Source organism: Micropterus salmoides, unplaced genomic scaffold (assembly GCF_014851395.1).
Source record: "Micropterus salmoides isolate LMB-PRFRI ecotype aquatic unplaced genomic scaffold, ASM1485139v1 Ms_hic_scaffold_529, whole genome shotgun sequence".
In the NCBI taxonomy this organism is placed as follows: domain Eukaryota; kingdom Metazoa; phylum Chordata; class Actinopteri; order Centrarchiformes; family Centrarchidae; genus Micropterus; species Micropterus salmoides.
The window spans coordinates 203-6,372 of NW_024044270.1; the positions used below are offsets into that span (position 1 = coordinate 203).

Below are 6,170 nucleotides of genomic sequence, written 5' to 3' on the forward strand. Positions count from 1 at the left end.
GTTGTTGATGACCTCGAAAAATGTTGAAATGCTGGGGGACACCTTTGATATTGTGCACAGGACGAGGTTTATGCGATGGGAATTGCAATGCACATATATGGCGTGAGAGAACGTTTGCTTCAAAATCATGTGTACCCCTCCTTTGTTGCCAGACATAACCGATGCCCCATCAAAACCAAAGCCAACGCACAGAGCTGGGTCCAGCTGCAATGGCTCCAGTACTTCCAGGATCTTTGCTGATATAGCATTTGCGTTCATGTCCCAGTCTGCACAAATCCCAGAGCCCTTTCCTTCAGCTGGCCTTTGGGTATGTATCTGATACAGACTGCCACAAGCTTTTCGTTTTAGTATGTGTCGGTCTCCTCATGCAAATCTCTTTTTATTTTGTGGATAAGTAGCGATGCTGCGATTTCCAGTATCTCATTCAGTATTTGGGGCTCGTAAGTTTCCCGTTTCTTGGCAATTCATCCAGTCGACGTTTTATTTGTGGGTCATAGTTAGCAATTAGTTTAAGTAATTCCAAGAAGTTGCCTCTGTTCAATGCCTCGTCATTTTCACGATGCCACGCAACGGGATATCTTGTTTTGCACAGAATAAAACGAGGTCTATTACAACTTTAATGTGCTCTATTCCTTTCCACAAATGATCTGTTCATAGCATCATTGTTCAGCTGGTTGATAATATTTGTCCGTCCAGTCTGGTGGCTTTGCTTGTATCCCTGGGCTCTGCCCAGCGCTGTAGAATGCGCCCTGCTACCCCCGTGTTTAACACAACATTGGGAAATATGTTTCCAGTCATTGAACCCAATTTTAATAAATAAAAGTGGCTGCCTCGGGGAAATGGAGACATGGCTTACAAAACACAGTGTCCCTGGAAGTGCTGTACTCTAGCCATTGAAATCTTTCATACCACCAGACAGAAAAACTTCTAGCTTTGCCTGCTATAGTGGTTACTGGGAATGAATGAACTGCGTTTGGGCTGGGTCGCAGGTTCATCTATATTGGACAGGTCTGGGGCTTGTCCTTGGCGCTGTATGTAGGCCTAACGTTACCTGTGCTTTGGCATGGAGGGGTTAATATGTTTGTAGACTCAGGTGCTGCTGCTGACGGGGGAAAGCCTGAATTAGCATCGTGTGTGTTGCTACTACTTGGCACTTCTTGAGGAGAAATCGGTGCAGTAGTAGGTGTCTGGGTTGAAAATAGTGGCTGAACATGAGGTGAATTCTCTTCCCCTTGTTCCTCACGGCGTCTTTTTGTTACAAACTGAACAAATTGCTTTGTTTTGCCATGATTATAAATTTACATTAAAATAAGCTAGCTATAGCTGAAAACCAGACTGTTTCGTGCAATGCACTCACTGAGTGAAAGAGGAGGGGCTGTTTGCTACCTGGCATTTGCTAAATAATGTGCCATTCAAAAAAATCTGACCTGTCATCATCAAATGGTAAACAAGCAGGAAGAAACAAAATGTTTTGACCGCACTGGATGATCGATCAGTAAGAAAGAAGGCCTTCTGATTGGGTGGGCCTGGGGGTCAAGTGGATGGGCCCAGGCCCAACATGACTAGGCCACAACATCGTTAACAAGAGTGCAAAGTTCTTCATAGATCTAGCGTCTTTAGCAAACGTGTTTTTTCACGAATGTAGTTGACCACATCTAGTGCAGTAGATACAGTTCATGGTGTATTTTTGCTAAATCTACGCCATATAAACTCCCTCAGCCAAGGGTGGAGTGGCACAATAATTCAGGCCAGAAATGTGACTCAATCCTTGGGCATCCTGTTCATGCAAACCACCGGATACGGACCACTAATTTGGTAGAGGTAACCCTATTTGTTGATGTAACGGGTAACAAACTAGGTATGGATTTGGCCACTATGTTCATCTGGGATGAAAGTTATCCACAAAATACAAATATTTCGGACTGACCAACAAGTAGCCTATCTGTTGTTTAGATGTTGTGACAGACTGGGATGCACTCTGTGAGCAACATGGTGAGGACATTGATGGGCTTACTGAGTGCATGACAAACTATATAAACCTCTGTGTGGACTGCACACAGTGATGCTAGTGTTGGGGGTGGCGTGATTACATACAAAGTCAATGCAAAGACACAGAGGGACACGATTTTCTACCGGGCCATTTATTGCAACATAATTACAGCAAAATGTTTATTTTGGGTTCATACAGCTGACTAAAGAAGCCTATCTGAACAGTGAGTTTTTAAGGTATGCTATGGCATTGGGTGCACTCTCAAAAACTGTCAAGACAATAGCCTACACCAATAAAAGCACATATAAATGAGGCTAGACACAAAAACAATTAGCCAAGACTGTTCAAAAAGAGAATGAGATATATCCTACAGAGTTTGCTCAAATGATTATCTCTATATTCAAACATCAGTAGTCAAGTCACACACGTTCACTCAACTTGAACATAATAAGCTACAACACTGAAAGCAAGTAACGTCTTAGGCTTATAATGGACAAATCCAAAAAGCACTCCTAAAGCCTACAGATTACAATTTTCCCTCACTGGTGTTCAGAAAACAAATAGCACAAAATAAAAACAATACACATATTTCTATCTATATACTTGTCACTGAGCAGCGCACAACAGCGGTTGAACCAATGAACCAACAACAGCTTGGTTCATTACGGTGGAAACCACATTAAAAATGAATTTAATATTAAAAATATAGCGCTGACAGTAACAACTCTGCACGCATATTAATTTCTTAGGTTAACCTATATTAGCCTACCAACCGTACGGCACCAAACAATGCGCTTAAAAAAATGTGATTCTTGCTATTCACATGAATAAATGCAATATTAATATATTAATAAATATTATAGTGCATGTAATCAGCTACTGTTGTCTAACGTATTTGTCTCGGTCCAGGTTTATTTATTTATTTATTTTCATCTAACATCACCCTGGTATAATGTTAGTCCTGCGTAATGCTACAGATCTGGCCGTTTTACAAGCTTGGCTTTTATTTTAATATGTTTACCATTACTTCCGGGTCACCTGGCCCACCTGTCTTTATTTTCTCAATGTCTATCTTCAAACGGAGAAATAAAAATAGGAATTCCAATAAACAAAATCAGACCGTTACTTGAATTTGGTTTAGTCGTTTTTGATTCAGAAACCAAAAGGGAGAACAGCTTTTTTTTCCGTTTCTTCGTTTCTGGTTTGAAACAACAAACAAAAAAAGGGGGTTTTCTCGTTTGTTCGTTTATTGGTTCAAACGAAAAACTATCAAAACGTACACAGACCCACTGAGAATCAACAGCTGCAGATTCCCAGTGGAATGAGCAGGACTACTAACATTTCCCACTTCTGAGTAATCTAAATCATTGTTCCACATCCAAGTATTACATCATTGACCTTTACCTCTATGTGGACAGACATAATGTGAGCTAACTCTTCATGATTCCTCCACAGAGTCCACCAGGAGAGCTCAGAGGTTCCCAGTGGTCAGTCTGCCCAGCAGCATCAAACACACCTGGACTCCATATTTATGGTCTGTACATGTACAACAACTACTTTTCCATCTATTCTGTTCACAATAATCTCCACGCTGCACTTTTTAGACCAGTGGATTGTCAGTCTGTCCAACATGGATCTGATGTTTGGTTCCATGATTTTAGTTTAATTGTGTCATTCATAGTGTTGACTGATAAATTGTATTTTCATCGTCATCGCAAAATAAAATGCCAGAAATAATAAAAAAATAATGTTTTTTAGGGTTTTGCACTGAAACACAGTATTGAATAGGTCCTGGTGCTAAAGATTGTGGTTTTATCAGGCAGCAGCCTCTGTCCTGCCCTCTGTATTGGCTCCTACACACACACACAGCAGCCATCAGATCAAATAGGTCACAGTCGTGACGTTAAGTTGAAGGTAACGCCAACTTAATGGAATTGGTGAAAATGATGCTTCTTACTGCAAGTACGTGCAATAAAACCTTTGTGAGTAAAAAGCCAATAGTTTATCAATACACACAAGCATAGACAAAATGTTTTACACAAGCACAGCATGCTAGCTCAGCTAATAGCCAATTTGTTATAAACAAGCTAAATTGAAAGCAGTCTCTCTGTAGTCTAACTGTTCAGCTTAGTTTGACACTGTCAGGCATTTTGTGACTCAGAACTCAGATGCAGACAAGAACACAGTTCAAGAAGGTTTTCACACAGTTTATTGAACACAAGATTTGATTAGGTGGGCTAGATGCTGGGGGAAAGGTGCCTCCGGAGTGGCGAGGGGGTGGCACATAAGAGCATGAGCAGGCAAGGCAGGGAAAAGGGTGGCTGACTAGGCGTTCTCTGTAATCAGAGCGGCACAAGAGCAGAGCAGGATCTCCAAGAAGACTAGAGCAGAGCACAAGGAAACAGATTCAGTCACAGGCACAAAGGTCACACGAGGCAGGTACAAACAGATCGTAGTTTCACCTACAGACATGACTTATAATCGGCAGGGAACTGTTGAGAGGGCAGGGTTTACAAGCTCGTCCTGATGATCACAGGAGATAGGTGTGTCAAAAGCAGATTGCCTGCAGTTGGAGAGAAACGCCCAGTGTTCGAGTGGCACAGCCCACAACTTCGCCCTGAAGGAGAGGAAGGAAAGGATGAGTGAGAGGGAGAGGAAGAGAGAGACAGAAACCACACACAGACTGACAAAAAACAAAACCCACCAAGCACCTCTCATGCTCAAAAATGGACAAAATAAACTCCAACACAAACACACAACACACCAACTGTCACCTCCACACTTGTGGCAGTGTGACAGACACGTAGTGTTAAAGTTCTAACACAGTGAATTTAAAACAACCAGGCAGCAAAAATGCACACTTCAAAATTTTTATTATTATATTATAATTCTATATATATATATTGCAAGTCATGTCATCATCACAGATTTTCTTCACATCATGTAGGCCTAGTCACTAATAATATTCTGTTCCAGCTGCTGGAGGAGAACATTGTCACTTTTGTGAAGAACGAACTGAAGAAGATCCAGAAGAATCTGAGATCAGATTACCCAGAATACTTAGAGTGTCAGAGCGAGGATGAGGAGGTGTTGGACGGTGAGGAGGAAGAGCAGAGGAGGAGCAGCAGAGAGGCATTTCTGAAGATCACACTGCACTTCCTGAGGAGAATGAAGCAGGAGGAGCTGGCTGAGCGTCTGCAGAGCTAAGAGGATTTCTCTAAAGATTTAACCTGCTGGATAACGGGACATTTACTGATGTCTCATGATATAGGGAAATGTGTTTATATGTGCATTCTTTAGGGGAATTAAATTATTTTGTTTTCCTTTTAAATCACCTATTTATTTTTATCTGTTGCATCTTCATTCAGGACCACCTCATGCAATTTGTCAGCGTAAACTTAAATCTAAGCTGAAGAAGAAGTTCCAGTGTGTGTTTGAGGGCATTGCTAAAGCAGGAAACCGAACCCTCTGAACCAGATCTACACAGAGCTCTACATCACAGAGGGAGGGACTGCAGAGGTCAATGATGAACATGAGGTCAGACAGATTGAAACAGCATCCAGGAAACCAGCCAGACCAGAAACAACCATCAGACAAGAAGACATCTTTAAAGCCTCACCTGGAAGAGATGAACCAATCAGAACAGTGATGACAAAGGGAGTGGCTGGCATTGGGAAAACAGTCTTAACACAGAAGTTCACTCTGGACTGGGCTGAAGACAAAGCCAACCAGGACATACAGTTCACATTTCCATTCACTTTCAGAGAGCTGAATGTGCTGAAAGAGAAAAAGTACAGCTTGGTGGAACTTGTTCATCACTTCTTTCCTGACAAAGAAGCAGAATCTGCAGGTTTGAAGAGTTCCAGTTGTGTTCATCTTTGACGGTCTGGATGAGTGTCACTTCCTCTGGACTTCCACAACAATGAGGTCCTGACTGATGTTACAGAGTCCACCTCAGTGGATGTGCTGCTGACAAACCTCATCAGGGGGAACCTGCTTCCCTCTGCTCGCCTCTGGATAACCACACGACCTGCAGCAGCCAATCAGATCCCTCCTGAGTGTGTTGACATGGTGACAGATCAGAGGGTTCATGACCCACAGAAGGAGGAGTACTCAGGAAGAGGTTCAGAGATGAGGAGCAGGCCAGCAGATCATCTCCCACATCAAGACATCACGAAGC

The 6,170-nt window shown here is 42.3% G+C and overlaps 1 long non-coding RNA gene across 1 annotated transcript; it reads left to right on the plus strand.

The window, feature by feature from the left end:
* Positions 1-260: 260 nt before the first annotated feature.
* On the plus strand, positions 261-5,182 carry LOC119889547. The gene is made up of 3 exons (XR_005442091.1): positions 261-307; positions 3,446-3,524; positions 4,967-5,182. It is a non-coding gene; the product is annotated as an uncharacterized LOC119889547 (long non-coding RNA).
* Positions 5,183-6,170: the final 988 nt, after the last annotated feature.